This window comes from Colobus angolensis, unplaced genomic scaffold (assembly GCF_000951035.1).
Source record: "Colobus angolensis palliatus isolate OR3802 unplaced genomic scaffold, Cang.pa_1.0 Scaffold121, whole genome shotgun sequence".
NCBI classification, from domain to species: domain Eukaryota; kingdom Metazoa; phylum Chordata; class Mammalia; order Primates; family Cercopithecidae; genus Colobus; species Colobus angolensis.
Window position 1 is genome coordinate 4,337,681 of NW_012113253.1, and position 20,096 is coordinate 4,357,776.

Genomic DNA, 20,096 nt, shown 5'->3' on the forward strand with positions numbered 1-20,096 from the left:
TGCCTTGGCCTCCCAAAGTGCTGGGATTACAGGTGTAAGCCACTGTGCCCAGCTATGGTATTCTTAAAACGGCACATTTTTTCCTTCAGCACTTTGAAAATGTTGCTTCACTCCCCTCCTGAAATGTATGATTTCCACTGAAAAGTCTGTTGCCATAAAAAATGGAGCTCCTTTATGTGTTGCTTTTTTTTTTTTTTTTTTGACAGGGGCTCACTCTGTCACCCAGGCTGGAGTGCAGTGGTGTGGTCTTGGCTCACTGCAACCTCCAACTCCCAGGCTCAAATGTTTCTCCTGCCTCAGTCTCCCAAGTAGCTGGGAATACAGATGCACACCAATCCCACTCGGCTAATTTTTATATTTTTAGTAGAGATGGGGTTTCACCATGTTGGGCAGTCTGGTCTTAAACTCCTGACCTCAAATGATCGACCTGCTTCGGCCTCCCACAGTGCTGGGATTAAAGGCGTGAACCACGATGCCTGGCCGATATGTTAGTTGCTTCTTTTCTCCTGCTGCTTTTAGAATTCTCTCTTTGTCCTTGACCTTTGAGAATTTGATTATATTCCTCGGGGTACTCTTATTCGGCTCTAATCTGTTTGGTGTTCTCTCTGACCTTCCTGCACCTGGATATTTATTTCTTTTCCAAGGTTAGGAAAGTTTTCTGTTGTTATTTCTTTAAATAATCTTTCCACTCACTCTTGTTCAATTCCCTCTGGAACATCAATAAATCTTAGATTTGCTCTTTTAAGGTAATTTCCTATATCTTGTAGATGATCTTCATTCCTTTTAAATTTTTTCTTATTCCTCTTCTATTTTCAGTATTTCATATTTCAGTATTTTCAAAAATCTTGTCTTTGAACTCACTAATTCTTTCCTCTGCTTCATCCATTCTGCTACTGAGAGGCTCTAATGAGTTTGTCAGATCAGGAAATGTATTTCTCAGGTCCAAGGTTTCTGTCTGGCTTTTTAAAAGTATTTTAATTTCTTTGTCAAATTTCTCTGATGATTTCTGAATTGTTTTTTCATTTTTGTAAATATTTATTTTCACCCATATTGGGTAAATACTAAGAAATGAAATGGATCGATCACACAGTAACTGTATTAATACTCTAAATTTTTTTAAATTATACTTTAAGTTCTGGGATACATGTGCAGAACGTGCAGGTTTGTTACATAGGTATACACACGCCATGATGGTTTGCTGCACCCGTCAACTCGTAAACTACAATAGATATTTCTCCTGATGCTATCCCTCCCCTAGCCCCCCACTCCCTGACAGGCCCCGGTGTGTGATGTTCCCCTCCCTGTGTCCATGTGTTCTCACTGTTCAACTCCCACTTATGAGTGTTGGGTTGAAATAGTGTCTCATTGTAGTTCTGATTTGCATTTCTCTGATGACCAGTGATGATGAGCATTTTTTCATGTGTCTGTTGGCTGTATAGATGTCTTCTTTTAAGAAGTGTCTGTTCATACCCTTCGCCCACTTTTTGTGGGGTCGTTTGTTTTCTCTTGCAAATTTGTTTAAGTTCCTTGTAGATTCTGGATATTAGCCCTTTGCCAGATGGATAGATGGCAAAAATTTTCTCCCATTCTGTAGGTTGCCTGTTCACTCTGATGATAGTTCCTTTTGCTGTGCAGAAGTGCTTTAGTTTAATAAGATCCCATTTGTCAATTTTGGCTTTTGTTGCCATTGCTTTTGGTGTTTTAGTCATGAAGTCTTTGCCCATGCCTACATCCTGAATGCTATTGTCTAGGTTTTCTTCTAGGGTTTTTATGTTTAGGTCTTACATTTAAATCTTTAATCTATCTTGAGTTAATTTTTGTATAAAGTGAAAGGAAGGGGTCCAGTTTTAGTTTCCTGCATATGGCTAGTCAGTTTTCCCAATACCATTGATTAAACAGGTAATTCTTTCCCCATTTGCTTGTTTTTGTTAGGGTTATCAAAGATCAGATGGTTGTAGATGTGTTATCTCTGAGGCCTCTGTTCTGTTCCATTGGTCTATGTATGTTTTGGTACCAGTACCATGCTATTTTGGTTACTGTAGCCTTGTAGTATAGTTTGAAGTCAGGTAGCATGATGCCTCCAGCTTTGTTCTTTTTACTTAGGATTGTCTTGGCTATATGGGCTCTTTTTTTGTTTTTATATGTTATCTTGGAGATCATTTAGTTTCCTTAAAACTGGTATTTTGAATTCTTAGAGTGTTCACATATGGCTGTCTCATTAGGGTCAGCCACTGGTTTCATTCTTTCTCCATTTGAGGAGATCATGGTTCCGTCTGCTATTGTTTCTTGTGAATGTACATTTATGTCTTTGTATTCAAGGATTAGTTATTTATTCCAGTCTTACCTATCTGGCTTATTGTGGTTTTTACTGGATATGTTTGCTTACAGATGCTTTGCAATTTACATGTTGATTTTGTTTCTTATGATTGTTTGTTTTTTCTGCTATGTTGCTACGTCCTTTTTGGCACTAGCTGGTGCATTAAACCTAAGTTTGCCTTGGTTGTAGTAAACATTCAGAGTGCCACCCATCCCAGATGAGTCCCAAAGGGGATAGCCTTACAGTGTAGGAAGGCTGGCTAGGGATTCATGCCCAGGGGACCTGTGGAACAAACCTCCTACAGCATGGCATCTCCTTTGGCTGACTTACATAGCAGGGTTTCCATGCTGAGGATAGTGGTCCTGCCCTCCCACTTAGGTGTCTGGTTGTTCTCAAGGATAATTTTTCCTTCAAGTACTCCTGATGTTTTCCCTGGGTTGAGGCAGGGACAGTCTCCTGCTAGGAAACTCAAGTTAGAAGGAAAACTAGTTATCCACCTTGACCTCACTTTTTCCAGTGTAGAAACTGTAGTTTTGGGGAAACTTTCTGCATGTTCGGTGCCAGGCAGATTGTGGGGAGAAGCGTCACGGAAGTCCAATTCTCTTAATCTGTTCAGAGTTTTTTCAATTCTCTGTAGTCTCAGGAACTGTCTCTTCTGCATATTTGAGTTCTGGGATATTACTGGTGATAATCTCAGTGCTTTATGTATGTGTGTATATACATATATGTGTCTGTTTATATATATAAATTATATACAAAACATAAACATATTATATAAATATATATTTCCTGTGGTGGGGGGAGTGTAGCCAGATTCACTTCACCACCTTTGAAACCAATATTTGTGGTAATTTGTTACAGCAGCAATGGGAAACTAATATAGGAATATTATAAACAATGTTGCAGTGAACATTCTTGACTTTTCTTTTGGTGAGTACATGTATTCATTTACGCTGAGTATAGACCTAGGAATGAAATTTGATATCATAGGTTCAGCTTTGGTAGATACTGCCCATTTTCCAAAATGGCTAAATTTAGTTTAAACTGCTAAAAACAATGTATCAGAGTAGCAATTGTTTTATAACCTTACAACACCTAATATTGTCTCTTTTTTAAGCCACTCTAGTGGGTATACAGTAGTGTTTCATTGTGGTTTTATTCTGTATTCCCATTGCAACTAACGAAGTTGAGCACTTTCCACATGTTCATTGGCCATTTATATAAGTTCTTTTATCTAGTAATCTCATAAGTGTCTTTCCCATTTTTTAATTGAATAATATGTTCTCTTATTGATTTGTGTGAGTTTTATATATTCTGGATATGAGTCCATTGTCAGATAAATTAGGACCTTTTGATAGTAAAAAGGGACACATTCTTGTGACTCTGCCAAGAATCATTCCATGTAAAAACTTTTAAGAGCTACAATGCTGATATTGTGATTGCTATCATAGGCATTCAATGTAATATAGTCAAAAGTCTAGATTTAAAGTTACTTCACAGCAAGGGCTAGAAATATCTTCTATCTCCTTTGTATCTTCGGCAGATCCTAAGCATTAAGTACACATTTGGTGTACGCTAAGTAAACATTTAAATCAAAGAATGTTCTAAGGTAAACAATGTATTTCTCTTCCCAAGGGCTTTCCTTTAACCCACCAGTTACAATTACTAAAGCTCATGAAAATGTCTACCAGCCAAGTACCACTTGTGTAACACTGAAACAATGCAGGGAGTCCCAAGAACCAGGGAAGACCAAGAAGCATATCTATGAAGGGTAACCAAAGACAGCTTAGAAAGACAGAATGGAATTGTAGTGAATCCAAACATTATAGACAGCGAATGACATTCTTGGTATAGTTCCATATCAGAGGAATAAAGTGAAGAAATAAACAGAGAAATTAATCTCTAAAAATAAGAGCAAGTCAACCATAATAAACTAAAGCAAGGAGTTCAGGACAAGGCTATGAACAATATCAGTCTGTGAGATACTTGCTTTTATATACCAAAGCTTAGTGGAAATGAACAATATCAGTCTGTGAGATACTTGCTTTTATATACCAAAGCTTAGTGGAAACTACACAAAGACTGGTGTTGGAGAGAACTGTCTGAAGATTCATTGTTATAAAAAAAATGGCAAAAGCACTCCATACCAGAATTATTATGGTTTGTCCAAATATCTTTTTATGTATTAAAGTGGGGGAACCTAGGGCAAATATGATATCCAGTTTTTATCTGAATAGCATCCAGTAAGTGTTATCTCTTAGGTCGTTCTAAGCAGATTACAATATAAGTAAACAGTTCAACTTGCAAAAGAATGAACCATACATACACTGGCCAGATGAAACACTTTTACACAGGAAAAAAATATATATATATATAGCTTGCTGAAGTCAATGGCTAACTGGGAACATTTAAGATGCAAAAACCTGAAACAAATAAATACAATACTGACATGCCAGTGAAAATAATACAATTAATTATCTAAAAACCTTTGTTTTTGTCCATACCTAGGAATACATCAAACCAAGTAGGTAAAAGATCTCTATAAGGAGAACTAAAAAACACTGATGAAAGAAATCACAGAAGACACAAACAAATGGAAAAACATTCCATATTCATGGACTGGAAGAATCAATATCATTAAAATGTCCAGATTGCCCAAAGCAATCTACAGATCAAATGCAATTCCTATCAAATTACTAACATCATTTTTCACAGAATTAAAAAAAATCTAAAATTCATATGGATCCAAAAAAGAGCCTAAATAGCCAAAGAATTATAAGTGAAAAGAACAAAGCTGGAGGTATCACATTACCCAACTTCAAACTGTACTACAGAACTATAATAACCAAAACGATATGGTACTGGTACAAAAATAGACACAGGGACCAACATAACAGAATAGAGAACCCAGAAACAAAGCTGCACACCTGCAACCAAATGATCTTAGACAGTCAACAAAAATAAACAATGGAGAAAGGATACCCTACTAAATAAATGGTAATGGACAAACTGGCTAGTAATATGCAGAATAATGAAACTGGATCCCTAACTGTACCATATTCAACAGTTAACTCAAGATGGATTAAAGACAAGGCTGGCTGCAGTAGCTCGCACCTGTAACCCCAGCACTTTTGGAGGCTGACACAGGTAGATCACTTGAAGTCAGGAGTTCAAGACCAGCCTGGCCAACATAGTGAAACCTCGTCTCTACCGGAAAAAAAAAAAACAAAACATATATTATATATATGTATGTATGTATAAATTAGCTGAGCGTGGTGGCATGCACCTGTAGTCCCAGCTACTTAGGAGGCTGAGGCATGAGAACCACTTGAACCTGAGAGGCAGAGGACCTGAGCCAGGATCACACCACCATATGTAGCCTGGGAAACAGAGCGAGACTCTGTCTGGGAAAAAAAAAAAATGAATTGAAGACTTACATTTAAGGGTAAGGCCTCAAACCATAAAAATCCTAGAAGAAAACCTAGGAAATACTCATTTGAACATTGGCCTGGGGAAGAATTTATGACTGCAACCTCAAAAGCAAATGAAACATAAACAAAAATTAACAACTAGGACCTAATTAAATTCAAGAGCTTCTGTACAGCAAAAGAAGCTATCGACAGAGTAAACAGACAAACTACAGTATGGGAGAAAATATTTGCAAACTATGTATCCAAGTACTAATATCCAAAATCTATAAGGAACTTAAATAAATTGACAAATAAAAAATAAATTACCCCATTAAAAAGTTGGCAGAGCATAAACAGATACTTCTCAAAAGAAGACATACAAGTGGCCAACAAACATATGAAAAAAATGTTCAACATCACTAATCATTGGAGAAATGCAAATAAAACCACAATGAGATACATCTCACACCAGTCACAATGGCCATTAAAAAGTGAGAAAAAAAAAAAAACAGATATTGGCAATGCTGCAGAGAAAAGGGAATGCTTACACACTGTTAGTGTGAATGTCAATTAATTCAGCCCCTGTGGAAAGCAGTTTGGAGATTTCTCAAAGAGCTAAAAATAGAACTACTATTCAACCCAGCAACCTCATTACTGGGTGTCTACCGAAAGGAAAGAAGTCATTCTACCAAAAAGACACCTGTACTTGTATGTTTATAGCAGCACTATATACAACAGCAAAGTCATGGAATCAACCCAGGTGCCCATCAACAGTGGACTGAATAAAGGAAATGTGAGATAGATAGATAGATAGATAGATAGATAGATAGATAGATAGACAGACAGACAGATAGACAGACAGATAGATAAACATGGAATACTACAGAGCCATAAAAAAGGATGAAATCATGTCCTCTGTGGCAACACAGATGCAGCTGAAAGCCATTAGCCTAACTGAATTAACACAGAAACAGAAAATTAAATACCACATGTTCTCATGTACAAGTGGGAACTAAACAATGGGTACATACAGACGTAAAGATGGAAACAATAGACACTGGGACTCCAAAGCCAGGAAGGGAAGAAAGGGGTAATGAATGAATAACAATCTATTGCGTACTATGTTCAATATTTGGGTGATGGGTTCAAAAGCCCAAACCTCAGCATTACACAATATATCCATGTAAGAAACCTCCACATGTATACCCTTAATCTAAAATCAAAAAGAAAAATAAAGGCAAAAGACAAACTCTATCTTAATCACTAAAATTATGCTAGTCATTATGCTTTAACAAGCATGATCTTATCTGGATTAAATTTCAATATATTTTTTAAAGTAGTCTAAATAATATTTAGAAAAGTATATTTTGCCATTATTTTATCTGCTTCATTTTCCTTTTTTTCCATTTAAGACTTTGTAAGGTTATTACAAATCAAATTTCCTTTAAAATATAGATGGCTTTAAACCATTTTGAAACTTCCCAAAGTGATGTGTTTTCAAAAGTTAATTAGTTTAAGATTTGCATTATTTAATGACTCAAACAATGTACTACCAGCAAATGATCCCACCTAAAAGAGACAAAACTCATTTAATGAGTCTGTAATCAAAACTGACAATACTGTTAGCCTCTGACAGATGCCACTGAGCTTTCAACAATTAATACAGAACTCTCTGTTGTTAAGCATCATGGTCAACAAAATGTTTATTTTGTGGACACGTGGAGTTTTTTTTAATATACCCAAGATTACTTTCTTTAGGGAAACATTCTCCTCCATGCCATGTGGTTCTAGTAAGACTGGCTATGGGCCTAGGCACATGACCCAGCTCTGAGTAAACATGGTACCATTATTTCCTTGCACAGAGTGACTGGTCTGAGAAGGGCATGTGACAGACAAAGCAGAGATAATAAGAGTTCTTCCCTAAGCAGACAGTAGAGCATAGTAGCAAGCACAGAGTCTGCCTGGATTTTAATTCTTGGCTCTATCACTAACTAGTTAAATAATCAAACAAGTAACTTAACTTGTTTGTATCTTAATTTCTTCATCTTTGAAATGTAGCTACTAATAATACCTTCCTCAAAGAGCTATTATGAAGATAAAATACAGTATAACATTTATAAAGTGTTGGCATGGTAATTAGCATATAAAAGCATTAAATACATTTTAATATTAGTTATCAATACCATTACGTCTGGGCTTCCGGATTGGGTGGGGACTTGGAGAACTTTTCTGTCTAGCTAAAGGATTGTAAACACACCAATCAGTGCTCTGTGTCTAGCTAAAGATTTGTAAACACACCAATCAGCACTCTGTAAAAACACACCACTGATCTGTGTCTAGCTAAAGGTTTGCAAATGCACCCATCAGCACTGTAAAAACGCACCGTGCTCCCTACAGCAGCACATATACTAAAATTGGAATGATACAGAGAAGATTAGCATGGCCCCTGCACAAGGATGACACGCAAATTCGTGAAGGGTTCCATATTTAAAAAAAAAAAACACACCAGTCAATGCTCTGTGTCTAGCTAAAAGTTTGTAAACGCACCAATCAGCACTCTGTAAAGATGCACCAATCAGCGCTCTGTGTCTAGTGTCTAGCTAAAGGTTTGTAAATACACCAATCAGCATTTTATAAAAACAGACTAATCAGCACTCTGTAAAATGTACCAATCAGTGCTCTGTAAAATGGACCAATCAGCAGGGTGTGGGTGGGGCCAAATAAGGGAATAAAAACCGGCCACTGGAGCCAGCAGTCCCCTTACATGCTGTGGAAGCTTTGTACTTTCGCTCTTGGCAATAAATCTTGTTGCTACTCAGTCTTTGGATTCACACCACCTTTTATGAGCTGTAACACTCGCCAAGAAGGTCTGCAGCTTCACTCCTGAAGTCAAGCAAGACCACAAACCCACCAGAAGGAAGAAACTCTGGACATATCTGAACATCGGAAGGAACAAACTCCGGACACATCTGAACATCGGAAGGAACAAACTCCGGACACACCATCTTTAAGAACTGTAACACTCTCTGCGAGGGTCCGCGGCTTCATTCTTGAAATCAGTGAGACCAAGAACCCACTGGAAGGAACCAATTCTGGACACACTATTACTATTATTGTTGCTGTTGTTTTTGTTATTTGCATTATAAATATGTAATGGGACTACTAAATTTGGACAATGCAGCCTAAATATGGAGGCAGTGTGTCTTTCCCAGTGGCAGAGCAGATAGAAGAAAATTTTTGAAGCAAACAAAAGGAAACAGAACCAAGAGACCAATGGAAAGAATCCTAAAGATATTCTCTGAGGCTTTGAATCCAGTTATCTGTTGAACTTTCCAGTTATATGAACAAATAAATTTATTTTTCTTCCCTTATGCTAGTTTAAGGTGAGTTTTTTTACTCAAAACAAAAAGTACTAATATAACATCTTTTGCCTATAAATCACAAAAAGAATAGAAATGCATATATACACATATAGTAGGTACATATATACATATACAAACACAGATATGACAAATATATATGCCATATATAAGAAATCTATGTGTGTCAATTAGGTTTTCACTATTTGTTGTCACAGTATCCACAACAAAAGTAAAAAAAGGGAAGACAGCCTTATTCTACACTCCCAGTTGATAAGTTAATATTCCATCTCCATTAACATCCTATTACAGTATTTTCAAGAAACTTCAAGGAGGCTTGCAAGTGTTAAGGTGGGAAAGGGAGAACAATGCAGATGTGGTTGGAAAGGTAAATTGATCAGACTATTAAGAGTGTTGTATACTAGGGGATTTGAAATTTTATCTTGTTGAACATAGGTATCCATGATGTTTTTAAGATCAAAGTGACGTTCTTTATTCATTCAATAAACACTTAATGAATACATAGTATGTGCCAAACACAATACTAGAGCATATACACATCATAGCTGCTGTTGTCAAATTTATAATCTAGTTAACAGGTCTGTGTTCTCTAACATTGATGACAGATCATAAGAGATAAGAAAAACGAGTGAGAATTTATACAGATACTTAAGAAAAAGGAAAAATTATAAGTAGACCAATTGGTCATTAGGACAGTACAACAGCAGTCAAAGAAGTTTCCAAAATATTTATTTTGAGTCATTGGTATAGGAAAAACAGTAAAAACAATAGCTTTTGTCAGTAAATGTTTAGGCTGGTGCAAAAGTAGTTGAGCTGTTGCAATTACTTTTAATTGCAAACTTTATCTGGAAATATTGAGTTCTCCCTACTTACTAGAAGCTAAGCTCCATGAAAGCTCTAATCACTACACAAAACAGAGACTAGACTAGTGACTGGCACTTAGTGGGTGCTCAATAAATGTGTTATTTTTGAACAAACTATCTTCAAGGTTTGCAGGTAGAAACATAAATTCAATAATTAATTTATTGATACCTATCATGTTATCAGGGACCATGCTAACAATTGGAGACTATGCTACCAGTAAATAAAACACAATTCCATGCTCCTAAGGTACTGCCAGTGTGCTGGAGCATTATCGACTTTTTCCACCCCTAAACACATTTACAATCTCCTGCAAAAATTTTTTCCTGGAAAAGTTTAGAGAAGCAAAGCATCAGAGGATTTATGAAATGGGACAGACTTATTTAAAAGAGCATTCGATATTCATGTGAGTTTAGCTAACTCATTTAAAGAACTCAAAAAATTATCTTTTGATAATGAACAAATAAGTAATAAAGAATGAGATAATTCATACATTTTTCAATTCTATTTTTTCATTGGTGTTATTTTTCCAAAACTCTATTCTTTGTGGAGAATTTGCTGGCAACATCAGTATTTTAAAAACCAATCTAAGAGTTTAGATGAGAGGTCTACAAACAAACCTACAGCAACAAAGCAGCATAGAGGTACATTGTATAATGAGGGTATGGCGAAGGATTTAGGGCAACATAAAGAAGGGTTACCTAATGCAGTCCTAAAGGATGTGTAAAAACTTCCTGGAACACACAACATTTGACAGAAGTCTTAAGAACTGAGTAGATTAAAACTAATTGCAGGATACAAGACCAATATTCAAAGATCAATCGTATTTCTGATACTAGCAATGAACATTTCCAAAATGAAATTATGAAAACAACTGCATGTTTAAAATAGCATGAGCCAGGCGTCATGACTCACACCTATAATCCCAGCAACTTGGGAGGCTGAGGTAGTAGGACTGCTTGAGGCCAGGAGTTTAAGACCAGCCCAGGCAACATAGCAAAACCTTGTCTCTGCAAAAAGAAAAAAAAATTAGCCAGGTGTAATAGCACATGCTTGTAGTCCTAGCTACTCAGGAGGCAGATGTGGGAAGACTGTTCGAGCCCAAGATTTCAAGGCTACAGTGAGCTGAAATCAAGACCACTATACTCTAGCTTGAGCAAAAGAGCAAGACCCTGTATCTTTAAAAAAAAAAAATCAAAAAGAAAAAAATACTTAGGTACAAATTTAACAAAAGAAGTGTTAAGATTTGTATACTGAAAACTACAAATCATTATTGGGAAAAAATTAAAGAAGATTTAAATATATGGAAAGACACCCCATGTCCATAAGCCACAAAACGCAATATTGTTAAGACAGCAATATTCCTGAAATTGACCCACAGATTTGATACAATTAGTATCAAAATCCAAGTTAGCTTTTTTCAGATCAGTTCTATTGATCTGAAGTCCAGAAATAAGCCCTTATATCAATGATGAATTGATTTTTGACAAAGGTGCAAAGGCTATTCAGGAGAGAAAGAATAGTATTTACAACAAATAGTGCTGAGAAAATTGTTTATCCATATACAAGAGAATGAAGTTAGACTCCTATTTCACATCATATAAAATTAACTCCAAGGGGATTAAAGACCTAAATGTCAAAGCCAAAACCACAAAACTCTTAGAAGAAAACACAAAAGTAATTTTCATGACCTTGGGTTAGGTAATGGTTTCCTTCGATATGACACTGAAGCACAAGTAACAAAAACAAAAAAAAAGATAAACTGGACATCAAAATGTAAAACTTTGTGCAAAGGGCACCATCAAGAAAGTGAAAAGAGTGAGAGGAACATGGTGATCAGCTCATGCAGCTGTAAGACACCATGAACTCGCTTTCAGATCAGTTTTGTAATGCCACTGATGTGTTGCAGCAATGTCATCTTCCTGCCTCTTTTAATAATATTGAGACAGCAATTAACAAAGACCAGCCAGCTAGCCCTACAGAAGAGTATGCTCAGCTTCTTACAGCACTGATTGCACAAACAGTAAAGACACTGATGTTTTGATAGATTCCTTACCCCGTGAAGAATCTACAGCTGCTTTATAGGCTACTAGCTTATGTAAGCTAGAACAAAACCATGAGGCTGCTACATATTGTTTATCTAGGGAAATGCTTCTAGAAAAGATACAAAGTGCACTTGCTGATATTGCACAGTCACAGCTGATCACAGTTACAGCTGAAGACAAGCAGTACCCACAGCCAGTCTCTTCCAGACTTATAGCACCAGTGAATACTATGTGGCTGAGAAAAGGATTGTTCCAATACCATTAAGAATTCTGCATCAGATTTAGATGTAAGCCTTACCAACAGTTACAGAAACATTAAACACTGATATGTGTTACCTTTTTAGCTACTCTTAATAATTTCCAATTTTCACTCTTGATAAACAAGGTTATAAAACTGTGATTGAACCATCTCTAAACCATAATTCTAATTTATTTTACTTTATTTTATTCTTATTTTATTTTGAAACAGGGTCTTGCTCTGTCACCCAAGCTGGAGTGCAGTAGCAGGATCACAGATCAGTGCCACCTCAACCTCACAGGCTCAAGGAATCTTCCCACCTCTGCCTCCTGAGTAGCTGGGACTACAGAGGCACACCACCAAGCTCAGCTAATTTTTTTGTTTTTATTTCATTTATTTTTATTTATTTGTTTGTTTTGTAGAGATAGGGTGTCACTATGTTGCCCAAGCTGGTCTTGAACTCCTGGGCTCAAGAAATCCTCCCACCTCAACCTCTCAATGTGCTGGGATTACAGGCATAAGCCACCATGCCAGGCCAAGGATTTGAATACATATTTCTTCAAATAAAATATAAAAATAGCCAATGAACACATGAAAAGTTGCTCACCATCATTTGTCATTAGAGAAATGCAAGTCAAACCCACAGTAGGATACTACTTTGTACCCACCAGGATGGACACAATCAAAAAGAGAAAATAAAAAGTGTTGGGAAGGATGTGGAGAAAGTAAAACCCTCACACATTGCTGGTGGGAATGCAAAATAGTGCAACCACTTTGGAAAAGTTTGGCAGTCTTTTAAAAACTTAAACCTAGAGTTACCATATGACCCAGCAATTCCATTCCTAGGTATATATCCAAGAACAATGGAAACACACATCTACACAAAAACTTGTACATGAATGTTCACAGCATTATTCATAATAGTCAAAAAAGTGGAAATAACTCAAATCATCTGATGGACATTTGTCCACATATATGTGGCATATTCATATAACAGATTATTATTTGGCCATAAAAGAAAACAAAAAAGTACTATACATGTATGACATGAATGAATCTTGAAAATGTTATTCTAACTAAAAGAAGCCAGGCACACACAAAAATTACATACTATATGATTCCATTTATATAAAATATTGAGAATAGACAAATCTAGAGAGACAGAAAGAGATTAGTGGTTGCCAGATTAGTGGCTGGGGTGAGGGAATAATGGAGAGTGAGTACTTAATGAACACAGGGTTTCCTTTTGGGGTGATGAAAATATTCCAAAACTGGATAGTGGTGATGTTTGCACAACACTGCAAATGTACCAAATGCCATATGGTAAAATTTTACATGTGCATTTTATCACAATAAAAGAAAAAGTAAAGTACTGACACATGTTATGACGTGAATGACCCTTGAGAACATTATGCTAAGTGAAAGAAGAAGTCACAAAAGACAACATACCGTATGGTTCTGTTTATATGAAATCTCCAGAACAGGCAAATCCATAGAAAGATTAGTGGTTGCCTAGGATGAGGGAAGGGAAAAGGGAGGAGGGAGTACTAACGGGTATAGGGTTTCTTTCAGGAGGAACAAAAGAACAAAATGTTCTAAAATTAGACTGTGGTTATAGTTGCACCACTCTGAGAATACACTAGAAAGCACTGAACTCTACACTTTGAAAGGCTGAATTGTACAGTACGTGAATTATCTCAATGAAGGGATTCGAGGAGACAGAAAGGGAGATAACTGAGTAAGAATTAGCCAGGAAAATGAAGGGTTACTAAAGGATAAGAATAATCAGTACAAGGATACAGGAAAGGATATAGAATAAGACCATTTTTGCTCTTGAAGATTCCATACATCTTGTTCCAGAGTAATTACCACCTAAATTAGATGGCCAGGAAATTTAGAATACGATTAGATAGGAGGAACAGGTTTCTATCTTGGGAGAAGTCATCAACAAATGTTCACTACAAAATACAAATATACGTAAATATATCCAAACAATATTAAGTGGCAAGTAGAAAAACTGAGAGTACACATGTTATAGACTCCATTTTCCCAACAAAGTAGGAAGTCAGGTCACCAGCTAAGAGTGAAGGGTATCAGAGCAGTGTTGAAAATCTACAGAAAATGACAAGTTTGAATGTATCCCTGAAACAACTGAGAAAGAGAGCCCTTTTCTGGCTTCTTTATGAGACAGGAATATGGGGTGGTCACAGAAGAAACAGGAAATACCAGGCAACAATTTCACATGACTAACATAGAAGGAACACAGAAACCAGCTACAGGAATGGGGAAGGGGGAGGAGCCAATCCTAACAAACAGGATATAAGAAATACCAGTTAAGACTAGCTAGATCTAACATGGCACTGGATTTGACTCAAATTGTACCCCAGGTTCAATTATAAACTCATTATACTAAACCACATCTCACCAGACCATGACAGTTCCAAGTATACCCATGTTTGTTATAAAACTCGGTGGCACCTCAATTCCAAGAAATCTCATTCTCTTCCCAGAAATCCTTATGATCATTCTGCCTCTTAATTTGAAAAACCTTTTTTGGTTTGGACAAACCCCAAACACACTGGGCACAACATACTCTCCTGAGTAGGCCTATACTCCCACCCTTGAGTGTGTACTTTCACTTTTAAAAAAATACTTTTTACTTTTGCTTTGACTTGTCCTTGAACTCTCTTACAAAGGTGTCAAGAACCTGGACAGTGGCTGGGGTCAACGTCTCACCGGTGTTCAGAGGCCTTCCTAAGCCCACTGACATCACTGATATCCCATAAGACTACAGCACCAATACTAACAGTATAGTAGACCTATTCTTGACTTACACCTTCAGTAAAATTCTACATGTCATTCTTCTCAACCTGCTCCTTTTTATACAATTACATAAAATTTCATAGGATCAAAACATCTGCAAGGCCAGGTGCAGTGTAATGCCAGCACTTTGGGAGGCCAAGGTGGGCAGATTACTTGAGCTCAGATATTCAAGACCAGCCTGGGCAACATGGCAGAAACAATGTGTCTAAAAAAAAATAAGAAAATTAGCAGGTGTGGTGGTGCATGCCTGTAGTCCTGGCTACTTGGGAGGCTGAAATAGAAGGATCACCTGATCCCAAGTGCTTAAGACTGCAGTGAGCTGAGATGGCACCACTGCACTCCAGCCTGAACAACAGAGTGAGACCTTGTCTCAAAAAAAAAAAAAAAATTAAACAGCACAAAATCAGATTTCCTTCTCCCTCCCTCCTTCACTTTAGTACATTGACATCTAACAAAGACCACTGGAGCTAAAGAGAGTTGCTGTATGGCAGCTTTTATAAACTGCACCTAGACTATTCATTCTGTCACTAACCAGGGCACAGATGCTATGTAGTTCCTAGGCTAGTGTAAATCTTAATGAGAAACAATGAACTTCTGTACACATACATGTCTTTAGCCCATATGTCTGTCAAGTCTCAGATGACAACATAAATAGAACCCAGTAAAAGTCCCCAGTATGAGGCTTCTCTACACGTGTGGTTAAAAGGCTGTAGAGCTGTGTCATATAACGTTCAGTCTCTCTCTCCTCACTCTCACTCTTCAAAAAGATAACAATGCCTAATTCCTAAAAAATGATAAGAGCAGTGTGATGGTTGAGTGTCAACTTGGTTGGATTGAAGGATGCAAAGTATTGTTCCTGGGTATCTGTGGGGGTGTTGCCAAAGGATTAACATTTGAGTCAGTGGACTGGAAGAGGCAGACCCACCCTCAATCTGGGTAGGCACCATCTAATCAGCTGCCAGCAGGCAGAAGAATGTGGAAGGACTAGACTGGCCAAGTCTTCTGGATTTCATCTTTCTCCCATGGTGGAAGTTTCCTGCCCTCAAACATCGGACTCCAAGTTCTTCAGCTTTTAGACTTTTGGACTTACACCAGTGGTTTGCCAGGGGCTCTTGGACCTTCAACCACAAACTGAAGGCTACACTGTCAGCTTCCCTACTTTTGAGGTTTTGGGACTCAGACTGGCTTTCTTGCTCCTCAGCTTGCAGATGGCCTATTGTGGGATTTCACCTTGTGATCATGTGAGTCAATACTCCCTAAGAAACTCTGCTTTATATATACATCTATGCTATTAGTTCTGTTCCTCTAGAGAACCCTAATACCAACAGTGACAGATGGCTGGAATAAACCCATAGTCTCCCAAGGTGACTACTCTGAAGAAGACAATACTCATTTAAAGGTACAGAATCTGATGGAGTTGTTTTACATCAGTTAAATTTTGCACGGAATCATATTTCAAATAAACATACTTCGGATGAGTTGAACAAAGAGATTAACTTTAGTACATGTCTTAACAATAGTTATGTTCTTCTCCTATGCAGGAGAATTAAGACCAAGAGTATGCAACAGAATTAGGCACTGCAGTGCAACAATGTGGACTGCAATTTAAGGCCATGATATGGTTTGATTTTGTCCCCACCCAAATCTCATCTTGAATTCCCATGTGTTGTGGGAGGCACTGGTGAAAGGTAATTAAATCATGGGGGCAGGTCTTTCCTGTGCTCTTCTCATGATAGTGAATAAGTCTCATGAGATTTGCTGGTTTTATAAGGGTGCTTCCCCTGTAACAAGCTCTCTCTTGGCCTGCCACCATCCACGTAAGATGTGACTTGCTCCTCCTTGCCTTCCGCCATGAGTGTGAGACCTTCCCAGCCATGTGGAACTGTAAGTCTATTAAACTTCTATTTTTTGTATATTGCCTAGTCTTGGGTATGTCCTTTAATACCAGTGTGAAAATGGACTAATACAGTAAATTGGTACCAGGAGTGGGGTGCTACTGAAAAGATACACAAAAAGTGGAAGTGACTTTGGAACTGGGTAACAGGCAGAGGTTGGAACAGTTTGGAGGGCTCAGAAAAAAGAAAAATATGGGAAAGTTTGGAACTCCCTAGTGACCTGTTGAATGGCTTTGACCAAAATGCTGATAATGATATGGACAATGAAATCCAGGATGAAGTAGTTGCAGATGGAGATAAGGAACTTGTTGGGAATGGCAAAGGTGACTATTGTTATGTTTTAGCAAAGAGACTGGTGGCATTTTACCCCTGCCCTAGAGATCTGTGGAACTCTGAACTTAAGAGAGATGATTTAGGGTATCTGTGGGAAGAAATTTCTAAGCAGCAAAGCGTTCAAGATGTGACCTGGGTGCTGTTAAAGGCATTCAGTTTTAAAAAGGAACCAGCATAAAAGTGTGGAAAATTTGCAGCCTGATAATGCGATAGAAAAGAAAATCCCATTTTCTGGGGAGAAATTCAAGCCAGCTGCAGAAATTTGCATAAGTAACAGGGAGCCAGATGTTAATCACCAAGACAATGGAGAAAATGTCTCCAGGGCTTGTCGGAGACCTTTGCAGCAGCCCCTCTCATCACAGGCCTGGAGATTTAGGAGGAAAAACTGGTTTTATGGGTCAGGCCCTGGGTACCCCTTCTGTGTGCAGTCTAGGGACTTGGTGCCCTGTGTCCCAGCTGCTCCAGCCATGACTAAAAGGGGCCAAGGTACAGCTCAGGCTGCTGCTTCAGAGGGTGAAAGCCCCAAGCCTTGGCAGCTTCCATATGGTGTTGAGCCCGTGGGTACACAGAAATCAAGAACTGAGGTTTGGGAACCTTCACCTAGATTTCAGACGATGTATGGAAATGCCTGGGTGTCCAGGCAAAAGTTTGCTGCGGGGCAGGGCCCTCATAGAAAACCTTTGTTAGGGCAGTGGAGAAACGAAAAGTACGGTCAGAGTCTCCACACAGAGTCCCTACTGAGGCACCGCCTAGTGGAGCTATGAGAAGAGGGCCACCATCCTCCAGACCCCAGAATGGTAGACCCACTGACAGCTTGCACTGGGTGCCTGGAAAAGCCACAGACACTCAACACCAGCCCATGAAGGCAGTGGGAGGGAGGCTATATCCTTGAAAGCCACAGGTGTGGAGCCGCCCAAGACCATGGGAACCCACCTCTTGCATCAGCATGACCTAGATGTGAGACATGGTGTCAAAGGAGACTGTTTTGGAACTTCAAGGTTTAATGACTGCCCTATTGGATTTTGGACATGCATGGGGCCTGTAGCCCCTCATTTTGGCCAATTTCTCCCATATGGAACAGTTGTATTTATTCAATGCCTGTACTCTAGGAAGTAACTAAACTGCTTCCGATTTTACAGGCTCACAGGCAGAAGGGATTGCCTTATCTCAGATGAGACTTTGGAATGTGGACTTTTGAGTTAATGCTGAAATGAGTTAAGACTTTGGGGGACTGTTAGGAAGGCATGACTGGTTTTGAAATGTGAAGACATAAGATTTGAGAATGACCAGGGGTGGAATGACATGGTTTGGTTGTTTCCTCACCCAAATCTCATCTTGAATACCCACATGTTGTGGGAGGGACTCAGTGGGAGGTAACTGAATCATGGGGGCAGGTCTTTCCCATGCTGTTCTCATGATAGTGAATAAGTCTCACAATATCTAATGATTTTATAAGAGCAAGTTTCCCGGCACAAGCTCTCTCTTTGCCTGTCACTATTCATGTAACATGTAACTTGCTCCTCCTTGCCTTCCACCATGATTGTGAGGCCTCTCCAGCCATGTGGAACTGTAAGTCCATTAAACCTCTCTTTTGTAAATTGCCCAGTCTCAGGTACATTATCACCAGAATGAAAATGGACTCATACAGGCCATAAAAACAAAGATAGGGAAAAAAACACCTGCCCATATAAAGATCTTGAGTAACTCATTCAGGTAGGCATTAACTCACTTTTATGGCAGTCAAGAAGCTAACATTTATTAACTCAAGATATAATGGGAGCACACTTTTTTGTTTTGTTGCTCTAGTTTTGTTGTTGCCATAGTTTTGTTGTTGCTGATATGAGAAAAGAAGTGGTGCTGTGGTTTGGGGTTTTTTTTTTAACAAGAAATGTATTTCGATGGGCAAGAACTGGTAATGTTTATGTATCTCTTGACTTCTACCACTGTCATAACAGAGAAATAATTTTAATCATTACAGAAGCAATAAATCAGATATCAAGACATAGTGATTGGGCTATATAACAAGTGTTAAAGTAGCTATTTCTAACCGAAAGGAGTACTTCTTTCATATGCCTGGATTTTCTAGATTGATTCAATGGTTATGTTTCTTATTTTTAAAATATATAGTTATTTAGAATTCCTATTATTTTTATCTAGCCAGATCAAAATTATCTAAAATAAAAAGTATATAAAATTTGCTCCTTTGTTAAGCCTATACTAAGTTGTTATTCTTAAATATGAATGACTAAGATAATCTCTTAAGATATATATATATTTCAGATTCTTGGTCACTGAGAGGAAAAAGCCACAGGAAGCTGCACTCTGTTAGATTAAGCCAGCTAGTATAAAAAGCTCATGACCAATTATTTGGAACAGCTGCAACTGAGTCACTGAGCTAAATTTTAAATCCAACCTAAGTTTGTCAAATAAACTCTAAAAAATGCTTAGGAATTTAAAGGTACAGATAGTAATTTTTGGTTGTTGGTTTGTTTTCACTGATGTCTGCTTTGTAGGATTTGTTGTTGTTGTCTGTTTACAAGCACTACTAGTGAAGTTGCTAACAATTCCTACTTAACATAAAAAGAACACCTATATTTATTAACACAACCTCAAAATAACATAAATATGGTATCTGGGGTTTCATTTTTCATTAAGAATTTTGATAAAGTGAAAGAAATGTCTGAAATAAACTTATTCTTGAAATTTAAAAACAGATCTTAAATTTCAAATGATTGTATGTGTTTATCTTGTGTTCTTTTTTTTTTTTTTTTTTGAGGCGGAGTCTGGCTCTGTC

General features: G+C 37.8%; 1 protein-coding gene and 1 pseudogene across 2 annotated transcripts in view; one reads left to right on the plus strand and one right to left on the minus strand.

Annotated features, from left to right (window-relative positions):
• Nucleotides 1-12,228, plus strand: part of LOC105504402 — a 64,862-nt pseudogene extending 52,634 nt beyond the window's left edge.
• The window catches only part of RIMS2 (regulating synaptic membrane exocytosis 2), a 773,533-nt gene that overhangs the window by 695,893 nt on the left and 57,544 nt on the right, over nt 1-20,096 (minus strand). The window lies entirely within an intron of this gene.